The sequence below is a fragment of the Misgurnus anguillicaudatus genome, chromosome 21 (assembly GCF_027580225.2).
Source record: "Misgurnus anguillicaudatus chromosome 21, ASM2758022v2, whole genome shotgun sequence".
NCBI lineage: Eukaryota > Metazoa > Chordata > Actinopteri > Cypriniformes > Cobitidae > Misgurnus > Misgurnus anguillicaudatus.
Window position 1 is genome coordinate 43,415,724 of NC_073357.2, and position 16,092 is coordinate 43,431,815.

The window sequence follows — 16,092 nt, forward strand, 5'->3', positions numbered from 1 at the left end:
GGCCATGTCAAACATTGAAATGAAAGCAAAATTAATGATTGTAATCAAACTTTTATTCTCCTTATATAATTATTTGGTTACGAGACTTTAGCCTGGATTTACATGCAACATTTTTTAACAATAACATATAAAATTTTAAATGTTAGCATGTGAACACCCAAAGATGATGCATTGGAAAAAGAAAATGTTTTAGACCGAATTACAGCTAATATTTTACATTAAGCACCACTTTACGGTGTGTAATTTGATGTGCATGTTCAAAAGCAGGCTGATTTGATTATTAGCCCAATTTATTATGCCATTTATTAAGTTAACCTGGTTATCGAAAAGCAGTCAATGCAGATTAGTGATAATATGGAATTACACGCTGCTTGCTATTATGATTTGGTATATGTGTTAGAAAATTAGCAGGTTTTGAAGTGATGGATCATGTTAGGATCTAAGAAACGTCACAAAATGGTGAACAGGGCCTGTAATGGCTGTCTCACTAATACATTTACATACACAGTGCCCTCTGCTTGCCGTCTGAGAGCAAGTGTTACTGCGAGACCTAGGACATGATCCACTAGATGTCAGTGTGATGCTTTGTCTGTCAAAATCAGAAAGCTGGACTTGAGATCTGTGAGCTCCTCAACAGATGCTGCTGAGACAAGGGTAATTCATTACATTGCACACTGACAATCGCTCCGCTGCCTTGGTCTGCCAATGTTTGGGTGCTATGCTGGTGACAGGAATCTGCTTAAAGGGATAGTTCACTGAAAAAAAATATGTTTTTATTTATTAATTTGCCCTCAGGTTTTTCCAAACTTGTATACATTTCTTTGTGCTGAATACAAAGGAAGATAATTTGAAGAATGTAACCAAGCCGATTTGGGGCACCATTGACTTCCATAGTAGGAAAAAATAATACTATGGATGTGAATGGTGGACCAGATCTTTTTTTTTTATATTTTCATTTGTGCTCAGCAGTTTTTGGTATGGCTTTATTGTTTAATTATTTAAAATCACAAAACCCCCAAACAAGACTATTTGGTTTAGTTTGTCTAACAACGACAGTGCATTGCAGTTAGATAATAAAGTGTATACCATTGTATAACACAATAACGTCCAAACATGTTGTTGAATTTGAACAGTTGATAACAACAATTATTTTGGAGAGGGTTCGATGGAAGTTTCTTAATATGCTGATTTCTGATCAGCAGCTTTGTTTTTCTCATGCTAAGCCGTTCACCTTACTGTGGAGTTCACATCACTGTTCTGTATTTAACAATGTGGCAGCAGGATGGCTAACATGCAGTCTCTTAAAAGAGCTGTTTGGAGGTCAACAATGAAGAGGAGGAGGGGGCTTCTCCCAACAGACAGACCCTGGGGGCTAGGGGGCCCTTAGGCAGGCAACAGCGCAACAGCTGTTATGTGCTCAATGGCCCCTTTTGTTCTGTCTGCACAGACGCTGGTGGCAGCAGCAGCAGGTGCCCATTGGATGATCTTCCAGTCACCACTGCCAAAAGTCACACCTAGTCAGAGCTGTATGGTCCCTGTCTGACATTAATTTTCATGAATATCATACTATGACATGATATTCAATAATAAAGTTGCTGACAAAATTCTGGCATATGTAGAATGCTTTTTCTTAGACAGACAGATTAGTAGAACTTTATTGCTGATGTTGTTGGACATTAAGCAATTTAGGAAACTTTCAAAGCGATTTGACGCCAGTGTCCTAAGCGAGGGGGCTAACATAAAATCCCTAAAAGCTTAGTCAATTGCAGAAGCAGGAACGGCTGTTCTTTTTAGACTTTATAAGGGCCAGCTTTTCCGGCCCTTGAGTGAATTGCTTGTTTGTGATTGTTATTGAAGAGTTCAGGTGCTGTCAATGTTGAAATGTGTTGTTCTTTTTCAGTATAAGGTGGAAAGTAATTGGTTTTACTTACTTTAAATGATTAATTTTAGGCAAATATAACTTGCTTTTGATTATTAGCAGGCTATCTTCATCAAAGCTCTCTAGTGTTCAGAGAGGCAGTGAAGGGGTTTTATTTGCATACAAATTTTCCTTAATTCAAATGGATAAATATTAATTCTCATAGTCATTTAATGTAAATGTAATGTTTACATTACATTTAGGCATTTGGCAGTTTTTTATTAGTTATAATGCAGTGCTCTGCATGCTATACAAAGTGGTATACTGGTATATAAATATATATATAAAGTAAAAGTGCCATCAAATAAAGACGGCTATACATGAACACTAAACATAACTTTTCTTTTAAAAATAAGATTTGTTTTAGTAAAATATACAAAATAAATAAAATAAAACATACATAAAACATACAATATATATGTTTATATATATATATATATATTCTTTTAAAATTATAATTAAAATTATATAAATAAAATAGTACCAAAAATCAACAAAATATGCACAATACACGATTCTTTAGTTAGATACTTTAATTATAGCATATTTCTGGTTACCATAATCTTGGTTCTAAATAACGTTTTACTTAACATTGTTCACAATTTGGTCTGTTTAGTAAATACAACTATTTCGTTTAAAGAATAAGATCATTCTCCAATCTTATGACAAAACCACAGACTGTAAAAAAATAGGACAAAACATGTTTCCTCTGAGCTGTCAAACTGAACTGTCAAATAAGCTTTTCCGCCTAACCACGTGGCAACAACTTTGTTTACACACGTGACTTGTTGAACGACGACTAGTAGGAGGGGTTTACGAGCCAAGCAAGGCAGTGGGCGTGTTAACTACATGAGGCGCTGCGCAAGACCTGTCGGTGAATGACATTAAATTAACGCGAGACCGATTCGAAAAGCAGAATTTTGAAAGGGCTCTCGCGGTACTTTGATGCCACATGCATTAAATGCCGATCATTATAGTTGTGTTAAAGAAAAGTTAGGAAAAGGAGAGAAATATACTGGTTAGAGTGCTTAGAAATGTGTTTATATATCTACAAGACACACAACTAATGCCTACAATTTTCGTATCATTTATCTTGTTATGAAAAGGCATCTAAAATAATTGTAAATTTGTAAAATAATTATTTAAATGTTGATAATTTAACATTGAAAACAAATATTTCATAACGTTTCTCGTGCAGCTGTAATTGTACAGAAAATGTTATGTCATGAGATTAAAGCCACCAACACTGTGGCAGGTGGCGCTATACATCTGTACGTTACGTTCATTTGTAATCCAGCATACACTATAGAAGAAGAGCCAGGTTTTCGCGCTTCGCGGTTTTTTATTTCGTTCCTCAGGTAAAAAGTTTGAGGAAAAAACGTAAAATCATCTATAATTTTACCAATGTGAACCCGTTTGTACTAACAGCTCTAGTAACCTAGACGTTGTTTGGTTAAACGATAAAAAATTCGCTGGAGTTTGTGCCATTTCCAGTGTTACAATACGGGTAAGATATTACTTATCGTAATTCCATGGGCTAACTTAGTTAAGTTAGCCATTATAAAATCTAAAAGTGTTATTTATACTTCTGTATTGATTATTTATTTGATATTAATATAATAGTATCGATTATTTGAAGTCTAGTAACTTACTTGATTTAGATCTGGGTGTTAACTGTCTGGACTAACTTACGTTACACATGATGTGTTTCGTTTCTTCACTAATGACTTATGAATAACGACATAAAAGTAAAAGAAGGTTATGTAAAGATAGCATGACAGGATTGCATAAAAATAACAATCAGAATCTAAATTCCACAATATATCTGCATGACTGTCAACATCACTGCTGCTCAAGGCTATGAAATGAACTTAACTTAATTAGCTCACGTGCATTTTGAAGACTTTTGAAAACACGAAATAGATTTTTTTAAACCATGTAAAAGTTGTTCAGATAAGTGCAATCCCTAAAAATGTATTCATTCTCATTTTTGCGTAATAAAACATATTTTAGTTAGAGTTAATTTGTTTTGATGTTTTGATTTTTTTTTATAAATTACGAATAAAAACTTAGGTTAGGCCATATATTTGAGCCTATTCTGACTGGCAGAAGTCTCTGGACTCCATAGCAGGTTTATTGGCCAAGAACAACCCAAGAGGCCATCTTACTGACATTAAGCAACTATTTTGTTCTTGTTTAGAGGTATAAAAATGTGAAGTTGATACCTGCATCTTATACCTGCGCCTGCTTCGATACTGTTTAGTATGCAAAAATCAGTAGCCTCCATGAAATTAGTTCTGTATGTCCAAACCCACAGAATATTACCTCAGCTGGATAGTCTGATTCTCACTCTGATTTTTTTTTTAAATGCATGTTGGATGAACACCTTTCTATCCCATAAGGGCGCAGCAGCTGAGAGCCCTAAATTCAAAAGGTTAAAAAAATAAATAAATACATGTAAAACTGTGTAAAACTTTAATTTAGTGTGCCTTATACATCAGATTTTCTGTCAACAACCAGTGGACGTAACTTCTGAGACTAGGTAGACTTAATAATGCAGATTTTTTTTTTTAAACCATTTAAAAAAAATTCTGGTAAACTATCATTTTAAGTAGACATAAAAAAGAGTATGTACAAGCAATTTGTACATAGTTTTTGCCTCCACTTTCTTAAAAAATAGTAAAATGAAAAGAATTGATTTTATTGTAGCCCTCTCACAAGATTAAAAAATGTATCATTGTCTGGTACATATTTTCTTAAAGGAGCTTATAGGCAGATAAGAGTCTGCCCCAATGTAATTTATTTTTTCTTGTTATGCTCCACACAGTCCGGTCTTCCCCACAGTGGCTTAATGTTGGAGTGGTGGTTACCTGCGAATGGGACTCAGGCTCAGACAAGTGAGCACCGACACAAGAGACCCAGACAGAGGAGCGATGCAGGGGGCTCAGGCTGAGAAGTGGTCATTACAACAGGGCAGCAATGGTGCAGGGAACTCAGGCAGAAGAGAATCTGGCCTCTGGTAAGTTTTTTGCTGTCCTGGTATGCTGTTGACATTTCAGTTTTTCCCATAGAGGCTCAATGATCTCCAGCTTTGACACTCAGGACGACTGAGGGACTTGCACAGCTCTTTTAATAAGCTGCAATCAGTTATTTATGTAAAGAAGGTAACACACAATATTTATCAGCTCTTATGGGCTGTACTGAACAAAACCAAATTGATCTCTTACTGTTTTTAGACATGTTATAATCTTACTGATTCTGTTCTATATCTTACTGATATATATTTATGTTATTTAAATATTCAGGGTGCTTCACAGAGGTCTGTCCAAAGTTGATGTGTGTTTGTGTTAAATTGCTGAAACATTCTGAAATCCTTAAAGAGGACATTTCACAAGACTTTTTAAAGCTGTAAAATAAATCTCCAGAGTACGTATGTGAAGTTTTAGCTCAAAATACCATATAAGTACCACATTTATTATAGCATGTTAAAATTGCCACTTTGTAGGTGTAAGCAGAAATGTGCTGCTTTGGTTGTGTCCTTTAACATGCAAATGAGCTGATCTCTGCGCTAAATGGCAGCGTCGTGGGTGGATTGTGCAGATTAAGGGGCGGTATTATCCCCTTCTGACATCACAGGGGAGCCCAATTTCAATTACCTATTTTTTCACATGCTTGCAGAGAATTGTTTACCAAAACTAAGTTACTGGGTTGATCTTTTTCACATTTTCTAGGTTGATACAAGCAATGGGGACCCAATTATAGCACATAAACATGGAAAAAGTCAGATTTTCATGATATGTTCCCTTTAAAGGCACACCGTGGAAGTTTTTGGCCACTAAGAGGCGCTAAACATGTATTTTTTACCACGTCTAGCGCCCTTATAGGCCACATGCATCACAGCACTGTCGCAAAGGAAAAGAAGACAACTATTTAGGTCACACAAAGTCTGCAGTTTGCCTCCAGCATGTCATATGAATATAATTTCATGGATTTTATTTTTTTCAAATGCCAAAAGTTCGGGTGCCAGACAGGTCTTATGGCGCTTTTCCATTGCATAGTACCCCACGGTTTGGTTTGGTTTAGTTTGGGTTGGTTCAGTTTACTTTTGGGAGCTTTTCCATTAGGTGCAGTACGTGGTACCCGATACTTTTTTTCATACCATCTCGGTTGGGGTTCCAAGCGACCCGAGCTGATACTAAACGTGACGCGAAAACCCAGTAGATCACTGATTGGTCTGAAAGAAACGTCACAGCGTCATTCTGTTAGCTTTACCTTTAGTGCTAGCTTGCGCTGTCTCGAGCAAACATGTTGTCATATGTGCTCTGCTATAAGTTCCCAAACTCCCTTTTAGCGATGAAAAACATCCGCATGTTGAGAATAAGCGACACCATAACAGTTTTTTCCAGACTTGCAGTTTGTGGTGGAACATTCACGATGAGCACGTCAGCATTATATGCTTAAATGCAACATCAGTGAGGCTCAGCGGAGCGCCGTCGGCTGACGCCTCGGGTGTTTGAACAGAAACTGTCATGTGATACAGAGGTTGTGATAAACGCGATGTGCAAACATCTATTTGTGGTGACCAATTTTAATTTTGTGGCGGACTGAGAAATAAATAAACGTATGGGAATATACAACGACGCTCCTCCTCTCACTTGTATGATGTCACAGCTGTAGGCAGCGCAAATATAACGACACGCCTATAATCCCTCCAACTGCGAAGTGATACTAAACTCAATGGAAAAGCTAACCAAGTGAGGTGAGCTGACCCGACCCAAACTAAACTAAACCGTGGGGTACTATGCAATGGAAAAGCGCCATTATATATGCAAGCAATATAACATTACTTACTAGTCCAAAAGCATGACGGCGGGTCAAGTCAGCATCAGTCAGGAACACCTCCTCCTCCTTTAGTTCATATTGATCCTCGTCCTTCCTTTTATTCTGTCACTCTTCCGTTTTCTCTTTCTGGTCTCCTCCGACAAAACCTTAGGTTTCTTTTTCTTTGTTGCTGCTTCGGCCATGATAAAAACATCAGGAAAATAAATAGTTGCGCTCTCACGTCCGAATTTGAGGAAGTGGAGGAATTGACGTATGCCGTAAAGCAGTCGAATTTTGTAGTTCTTTTTGTGCTCGGGTTACTACCCGAAACCCCAAGTTTAAAAGTACGAGTAAAAGTGATACAGACCCCATCAGGTTACGGTTGACATGTCATTCAACCTATTTTAAGTCGATGTACCATCACAAGGGTCTTAAAATATATTATGAAGGTTGAAAGACTACAAAGTGTCACTTTAAAAACAGTGTTTATGTCATTACTCATGATTGGTAAAGATCTTTTTTTACTATGTTTAGCACTTTTTTAAGTATGCATTTTTAGCTTTTGTGCAGATATATTTTGTCACAATTGATTTTTAATCTCCATTCTGTTAAAACCTCATTAACTTAACCATCGAGACTCGTGATCAGCCAGGGAACTACTGTTAAGTCTTTTTAACCATCAGTTAAATTCATGATTTTAGCACTAGTTGTGTATTGTATACGGAAAAGGGTTATGTATTCATTCTGTCATTTGCATGGTATTTGCCTATGAGTGAGTCAAGTTTGCGTGAGTGTGAGTTTGCTGCCCCCTTATGGTTGAATAGGCAAACTGCTCCACTGATCCGGCATCAGCTGTGCTGCTGAGTTTACCCCAGCTGTCTCTGGGCACTGCTCCCAGTCTATTTAAAACAAGAAGAGGAGGGTGAATATAATCAGAGCTCATCTTTGTTGTATATCAGATTAAGAGGAACCCTTCGTCTGTTATATGGGGGTGGACAGTAATTTTGCTATTTTGTTTGCTTGCTCGACAGCACGATGTTTCAAAAGCTAACAGCCAATTGAAATTCTTTTGCCACACAATTTTGAGAATAAACAATTTGTGGCTTAGTGTTCATTTGTATGCTTTTCTTTTAACTTCCCCCAGCATTTAGAGTAAAAAGATATGTGGATTGCAGTGGTCTGAAACCAAACGATCTGAATGGCAATTAGGCTAAATTTAATAAGAATGCTAAGTCTCCCACCCTAACGCCCAGATTACCTGATAATAAGACTTGTGGAATCGTAAAGAACCTCAGAAATGATCTGTAATGCAATTACGTGTGTTTTACTGTAATTGTTGTGGCTGATGGTCTTAGAAAGAAGCTCAGGGCTTTTAGATTTATTTGTGTTTAGATCATCGGGGATCTGTTCCTTTTAGGTATTATGCTGCTTCGGATGTGTGTGTGCGTGCGTGTCAAGTATGAGGGCCGTTTCCTGTCGACTCTGCCGCATGTATTCTCTGTTCATTGTAATGCCTTTAATTAAAGTGATTTTATTCACAGGCACACAGCTGGCATCGGCGACTTTCCATTAGGCATCTGAGTGGCCGCCTCGCTGGTGGGAGGACCCGCACTGGGGCCGCTTCCTGGGGAACACAATACTAGTTTCATCTCCCCTCTGAATTTGTTGTGTGTTTTGAATTTATTAATCATTGATTTTAATGCGTGCCTCTTGACAGTGGCAGCTACCCATGCATTAATTAATTCCTGAGATCCTCTTTTACAAAATGGCATTTAGAAACAATGCAGGGTCGGCCAGGGTTGCCTCTGACCTATAAAGAGATGTGCTGAATGCAAAATGTCAAAATTTGCTTTTATTTGTTCATCGTTGTGGCGCTTCTTCAAAGGTTTTATTGGCTCTTTTTATGTCGATAGCACTGCGATATAAAGCCCTATTTTTCTCCTCATTGAAATACCGGTAAATAAAGTTCTTTATGATTTCGCTGCACTTAGCAAGGTCGGAGGCTCAGGCGTTTCGTTGAAATGCTTCTTAAACGCCGCACCTGCTTTGCATGTGCTTGCCGTCATTTGCCAAGCAGTCAATCCTCAATGAATTGTTGGTCTTAAGTTGCGAAGAAAGGTGCTTTGCTCCCGACAATAGCTAGACTGTGTTTATCCGTTCAGGTCTTAAAGAAGAATGTTTAAAAAATTGCCCTCGGTGAATTGTGTGGATTAAAAAGACAGATTAGATCTCAAAGGATGCATAAGGGAGCCGAATTTGAATTTGGAGCCGGATTTGAATGCATTCAAAGTCGTTTTATTTTTTTATTTATTGAAGAAGGGGGAAACACTTATTCATCCATTTAAATGAGTAAATAGTCTGTGTGGTTGAAAAGATAAAAGCTGCGCTCGTAATCCGTATTGACACTCAGAGATGCGTAAAGGAAGATTCCTAAGACCTTTGACGCCGAATGGCCCTGATTCACATTCAAGAGGCAGACCTAATGCTAAAGATTTCCTGACAGATTTCTTTCATTGATCAGGACATGTTGCTAGTGAGCGAATATTCCGGAAAAGACCTTTATGAGTGCGTTGAGTTCCCAGGTGCTGATGGCACTTACGTCACATAGCTAGATTGTATCTGATGGGCTTATGTTGCAGAACAGTGGGGGCCACACAGTTGTCCCGATACAAAAGCCCTGCAGATGTCTTCAGAATCATACGTTGTTCTCTCTGGATAATTTAACAGCATTAACGCGAGGAAGATTCTCCCTGAAAGTTTTCAGCCAGTCAATGATTTCAGGAGAACCGATATATCACCTATTTGTATAATCACAGGCAACCATTTTCACAGTGCGCCTGTCCTCACCGTTTTCTCCTCTTGTGTGTTTAAGGACCCCCTAAGGTCCGCCAGCTACAAAGCCTAAGTGATACCGCCCTTTCTTTCCCCTCTTCGTCTCTAAAGAGGGAAGAACAGAGGCATGGTGTTAGAGAGAAAGACCATCGATCAGTACTGATCGTTACACGGCCCTGCACGCTGCCTCACATTGTTTTTTTATCTTGTCTCTCAAGCAGGGTGAACCCTTGTTGCCATGGCATCCCCCACACATTGGCGATGACACTTCAACTCTTTAGCTTAATGATCTCTTGGCTGATGGCCTACTTGTCGGGTTGACTCGAGGAGGATTTTTGAACCTCTAGCATAACCATAACATCTCCCCATACAAGCCATTTCCACTTTAGTTTTACAAAAACGGGAAAGCACCCCTACATTGAATATTTATTTTGTTCACATTATTCCGCGCGAGTGAGTAAAATCGTATTTTTACATGAAAAGAAGCCAATTTCTTTTCATTTGCCGTCTTTTTGTTTTTTAGTCATTACTTTAAAACCGTCGCTGTGTTGGCAGTTCAGAGTAGGGTGAAGGATTACCATTCGTATAAATAGCTGGCGTTGATTTGGCAAAAAGAGAGACTTCTCTGTGTCATTATGGAGACAGAAAATCCTAATTTAGAAATGTGAACAAAAACGCTGAGCGTTCAATTCAATTCAGTAATCCTCCATATTGCATGAAATCAGAGGTGTCGTGTTACAATACACAGTTTAAGTCAGTGTGGAGATGGAGACAAAAGGTAGTGCCTGGAGCCATATCATGATGTACTGAGCGAGAAAATGTGTTCTTAGTCAGTGTTTCATTTCATCTTATTCAATTTTTTTCATATTTGAAAGTAACCTCTCTGTACCTTTTTATTGCAATATATGTACAGAACTCATTTAAATGTATGTGGTTAAGGCCTTTAATATTGAATCAGAGACACAGAACCATGGATAGGCTTTCATTAATGAATGTATTTTCCTTTTCTCTCTCTCTCTCTCTCTCTTTCCCTCTCTGTTTCTTTCTCGTGTCTCTCAGGCGTGCCTAATCGTACATGACTTTGAGGAGATGATGTGTGCTACAATCCCAGCACGTTGTATTTGAATATGGACAAAAACAGATCAGACATTAGCCAGTGCTATTGATCCTCAAATAGGGGCCGAGCTGTCTGTTTTGAACGCTGGCGCCCGGTCGATCCCATCTGACCTACTGTTCACAAGGTAAAAAAAGAAAACAAAATGGAGAAGATTCTGTTCATAATTGGGTTGCGACAGCGGTTGCTATTTTCATTGATGTAAAGGCTCATCATCTTCGATAACCAGGATCACAAGACAGATATTTCAGCCTCTGTTTATTCAGCTCCATTGTCTTAGCTAATATTACACAATGAATGATATATTTCTCTTCCATGTAGTTGATACAGGCTGCTTATTGTTCATATTGTAGATATACATTCAAGGGCAATTAATGTTGACATACATTTATAACTATTACGGATATAGATTAACGACCCTGATAACCAGTATTTATAAAAGCAATTAGATGACCCCTTTTATCAAACTCTCTTAAATACAATAATATAGCATATTAATGATAGACAGTGCAGGTCTATAGATTATAAATGTGACTGGTGTTATAATGGTTATTATTTCTATTAGATAGAGCAGAAGCAGGAAAAGTGCCTCTCTTTCTATTTCTCTCTTGTCTATTAAAAAAAGCTAAATCCACTCATTATTTCAGATTCAAAAGTCTACTTGCTGTCCCAGTGGCAGGGGATTTTACATTACAGCTTTGCGTTTTGTAAATCTTGAGTCAGCTTGAGCTTTGCTCGTTCATTGCAATAGGTTTTAGAAAATATATGGTTTATTAATAATAGAAAAGAGCTAGCTTTAGCGCGGTAGCGCTCACGGCCACTCTCCGTTCGACTCGGGTTTTACACACAATATTAATCAGACTCGGGACCTGGAGTAATTAACTATGACTGACCCGGACCCGACTGACCATTTCAAATACAAACCCGGAACCATATGGGCCGCAGGTGCTCCGTAAAGTCCTCTAATGGTAAAACTTTGCTCAAGTTCAGAAACATAAAGGATACAATGTGACACGAGCTTGTTCGCGTAGCATCCCAATTCATTGAGAAACAGAGCACGTGAACGCACACCGAACTCATTATGTCGCACACAAAATGTCATTATTAAAGAGTGTCATCATCACGGAAAAACAAAAAAGACAACATTTGATGCCAGATTTACTTGGGCACTTGTTAACCTGTGCAGCGCTGCACAGCAATGTGTGGGGAAACACTGTGACAAGAGTGTGCAGGCGTCAGTGTGACTTCGACGCGCCATCTATGGAAATACTGAGATAAACTCATTTCAGGACGATAGTAACGCGACGTTAAAAAAAAATATATATATGAATCGATTTTTGGAATTCTATGAATCGATTCTGAATCGGCAATGCTTGAATCGCGATTCAAATGTGAATCGATTTTTTTGCACACCCCTAATAGGCAAAACATATTTTATAGACCATTTCAAATGATGTAAACAACACTGGTCCAGAAACACCTCCTGTCTCAGTTTGTGACTGTTTTTTTATTATTTCACATATATCATTATCTTTAAGATGTTTGTTTAACTTTTTGATTCAGTTCTATATGTTCTGTTGGTTTTATTTTATCCCAACGTTTATCTAGTGTTAAAAAACTAAAACAGGAAGTGCTTCTGGACCAGTAATGTTTACATCTTTTGAAATGGTCTATAGATTTGCAATGAAGGCTATATTGGGTGAATGGATTATTTTCCAAATGTGTTTATTTTGGATGGATCATTTTTCCAGCTAACAATTTTATATTCTGCTTATTTTGTATAGTGTCGTGGGATGCTTGAGCCTGTCTTGGCACATCTTAACTCAAAAGCAAATATTTGCAATCAGACATTTGAAAATGACACTTAGTAACTTAATTCTTTCCCTACGATTGACGAGTTACCTTGTCAATTAAGAAAAAACACTTCCATGCCAATGATGCTTTCCTGGTGAGTTTTTACGGTAATCTGTAATTCTGCTATTATCCACTAGATGGCGCTCTTACCCAATTTATAAAAAGTGAAGCAAATTTTTTTCAACATTTAAAACTCTGTTTATGTTTTGATAACCATTCTGAATCTGATATCTAACAAAATTTGTTTATAAAAATGCAATTATTTCAGCATTTTGCTCAACATTTCGTATTTTTTAAGAAACCAACCCATATTTAAGAGGTTATAAAAAGAGAACAAATGTTGTTTCCTGTTTTTTTTTGTTTAGTAGTTAGTTTGAAAGCAGAGGGTCTGTTCTTTCATTTGATATATTTTTATGTTTAGAAGAAAACTTTCCTGGAAGGCATTTTGTGAAACGTTTGTAAAAATCACAAAAAAATTATGGCGGGCAATTGAGAAAAAGGCTGTCGGGGAATGAGTTAATGCCATTTAATATGTATAATATAAATAATATACCCATATTATTTTTAGCAAGTAAAAACAAATCTCCCTTAACAAAATGCTGTAAATAGAAAATCGGTTTACATTCCTGGAGACGTAGTATTTCATTTGAATGTGGAAATACACAAAGCATTTCTCTGTGCTTTTATAAGTCTTCATGCATGCCTAATGTAGGCCACCTGATTTTTTACTAGCTGTTGTTATTTATGTTTGCGTTTTAAAGTTGTCCAAGCATGCATCTTTAAATTTCAGTCCTTCAGCTTCTGCCTGATGTGATGTAAAATAAAAGTGCTATAAAATATGCCTTCTGACAGCATAGGCAAAGATTATTTAAAGCCTACTGGTAAGTTCCTTTGTATCCTTTAGTATGAACACTGTTGTTCTGGACTTCACAGACTGTAGCAAAATGTTTCACTTTAGAAAATCATGGCTTAAACCCATTTTTAAAATGCTGTGATATATTGCACCTGTAATGCGACTCCCTTTCATTGCTTTATTGCAGTGCCCATTTGCACACCCAAAATGAGTTACACCTTAATTTCTCCTTGTGCATCAAACCTTCTTATGCAGTCCATTACGCGTCACTATTTTCAGCATCTTGTGCTGTGTTTTTAAGACACCTTGGGTCATGTTAGAAATGGCTTAACCTAGTGACCCCTATGTTTGGTGACAGTTTGGTGAGGTTTGATACGTTACTGTGCATTCACATCGCCACCGGCGAGAGCATCAATAAAAGCTCTGGCTGCCCTGCCAACGGCGCTAAAGAAAAGGTGTAGTGGACGCTGTGACGCTCTAATGCATTCTCTGAACTCCTCTCTGGCGGAGGTTTCTGCCTTCCTATTGGTTGCCGCCGAACATTTCTGCCTTCCGATTGGTTGCCGCCGAACCGCGTCATAGCTCATTACCATAAAGTTGAGCTGATTTTCCTCGACGCTCACGCTGTACATAATCGCTGCGCCGGAGCTCTTATTGAAAATGAATGACTTCCAGCCACTTTGACGCTCTCGCCGGTGGCGGTATGAATGCACAGTAACAGTTTAAAAAATGTGCTGTAGTTATGGAGCTGTTTGCCAGTAACTTACTGTAGATTTAAGTGTATGTTATTTACTGACAACAGTTTGTTCAAAGGCAAATGAACATTAAATATTAACAAGTCTTAGTCTTTACAGAAAAACTATAAAATAAAAGCCTCATGCAAAGCATTCTGGGAACCAGAAATCCTCATCAATCTTTTTCTGTTTTTTCCTTCAGATATTCCCAGAATGCTTTGCACTAGGTTGTTATTTTATAGTTTTATTCTGGAAAGATAAAGACTTGTTAATGTTTAATGTTCATTTTAACTTTGAACAAACTGTCGCCAGTAAAATAACATACAGTACATTTAAATCTACAGTATGTTCCTGGCAAACAGCTGCCAGCAATACTGTAATTTCTACAGAAATTTTTAACAGTGTACTTCAAGCTTGAATTGTTTTGATAGACCCATTCATTTTCTTAATATCACAGTGAATTCACCACCCTCCTGAAAGCATAAATGCTCTTTCATATAGGTTTTCTTTTGGACCGCTTTCTGTGTAAGGTGCGAGTTAAGGGCAGTGCCGCTTTCTCTACCCTCCCAAACTCTTGCGATTTCCAGAGCTGCTTTTTAAAAGTTATGAATAGTCTGTCAGGCTGCAAGTCAAATAAAGTCAATAAGGAATAACTTCTCCCATTACTATTTGAGGCAGTTAGATGATGGATCCCCTGCATTTACTGCTAAGCACTATCTAAAGCACTTATACCCACTTTTCAACCCCCAGACAAGGCAAAAGTAAGCTTCACTTTTTATCTGCTTTTATCTCTGTGCATACTTGCCTCCTTTAAAAAATCCGTTTTACTATTTTATCCTCCCATAATGTGATATAGTGAGCCAAGCACTTCCTGCATATCATAAGGTATTGAAAGGTACAATTGAATTAGACTAAAGAGCTTTGAAGAATGGAGGGTACTTACATTGGCGTTTTTTGCTGTAAATTGACACTGAAATGGTCTGTCTCACGCCCTCTCAGATGGATAACTTGCATATTAACTGGCTTGCAGCAAATCGTGTCAAAATGGGGCAGAATGCAGTAAATGAGATATCTATCGTTACAGATCGCATTTCCTCTCATCAGTGGCCTTCTTTATTTCCTCACTCCTGTTAATGGGAGTTTATGACGTTTGCCGATGACCCGACCTTGACTCCCCCTCCACGGTAAATGTACTTTGTTCCACAGAACCAGCGCACAGTTAGTATCCACCAAATGAGGCGTGTAATATGTGTTGCAAAACATCTCGCTTCTGACACCTGTGAACTAGTTAAATCAAAGGGCGGAAGCGTACGACTCCTGTTCATACGTTTCTTCTTTTCTTTGAATTTGATGTCTTCCAGCTTATATTTTTCAGAGTCGTAGACTTAATCGGGCCCTCTCTCATATTGAAAGTGTCTGGGAATATCTAACGTTCCCAAAAAAGAAAAGCTTTGAATATACATGTGATTAATAATTCATTCCATACTTTATTCCCCTTTGAAAGTTATTATGCAGAATAAATATTTCATTCGAGAACATATCTTACATGACAAGTGCGCCAAGACAAGGGATAGTAATGGCACACGGTTTGATAAGTCTGTGTAGGATTGCAGTTTGAGAGTTGGGGGGTTGAAATCATTACGCTCTCTTTCTTTACAAATATAGCATTCTCTATGTTTGGTCATTTCTCATGAATGAATTCTCTTTTCCGACTTCTTTTACATTGTATTATTAGTTAGCTTGAGTCAAACCATCTTCCCTCGTCAAGTTATTCTCAGCTTTCGATAGCACAATCTGTAACGGTGCACCTTTCATGGTGGTAAATGTGACAAGGGCTCGTTCTGATTGAACTTGTCTGTTGATATCTGTCTTACACCTTCTGATGCATCTGTCTTTCCTCCTCTGCCTCTTCGTCTCCATCTTCTCTCTCTCCCCCATTTCCTGATGTGCCGCAGAGAGACACAAT

At 37.9% G+C, this 16,092-nt stretch overlaps 1 protein-coding gene across 10 annotated transcripts in view; it reads left to right on the forward strand.

Annotated features, from left to right (window-relative positions):
- Positions 1-3,222: 3,222 nt before the first annotated feature.
- Positions 3,223-16,092, forward strand: part of znf536 (zinc finger protein 536) — a 374,641-nt gene continuing 361,771 nt past the window's right edge. For 8 of the 10 annotated variants that reach the window (XM_055208275.2, XM_055208283.2, XM_055208292.2 and 5 more), the window contains exons 1-3: positions 3,223-3,425; positions 4,746-4,937; positions 10,631-10,812. The gene's annotated coding sequence lies outside the window, so the exon portion shown is untranslated. The remainder of the gene's footprint in view (positions 3,426-4,745; positions 4,938-10,630; positions 10,813-16,092) is intronic. The other 2 variants (XM_055208385.2, XM_055208344.2) reach the window with 2 other exon arrangements.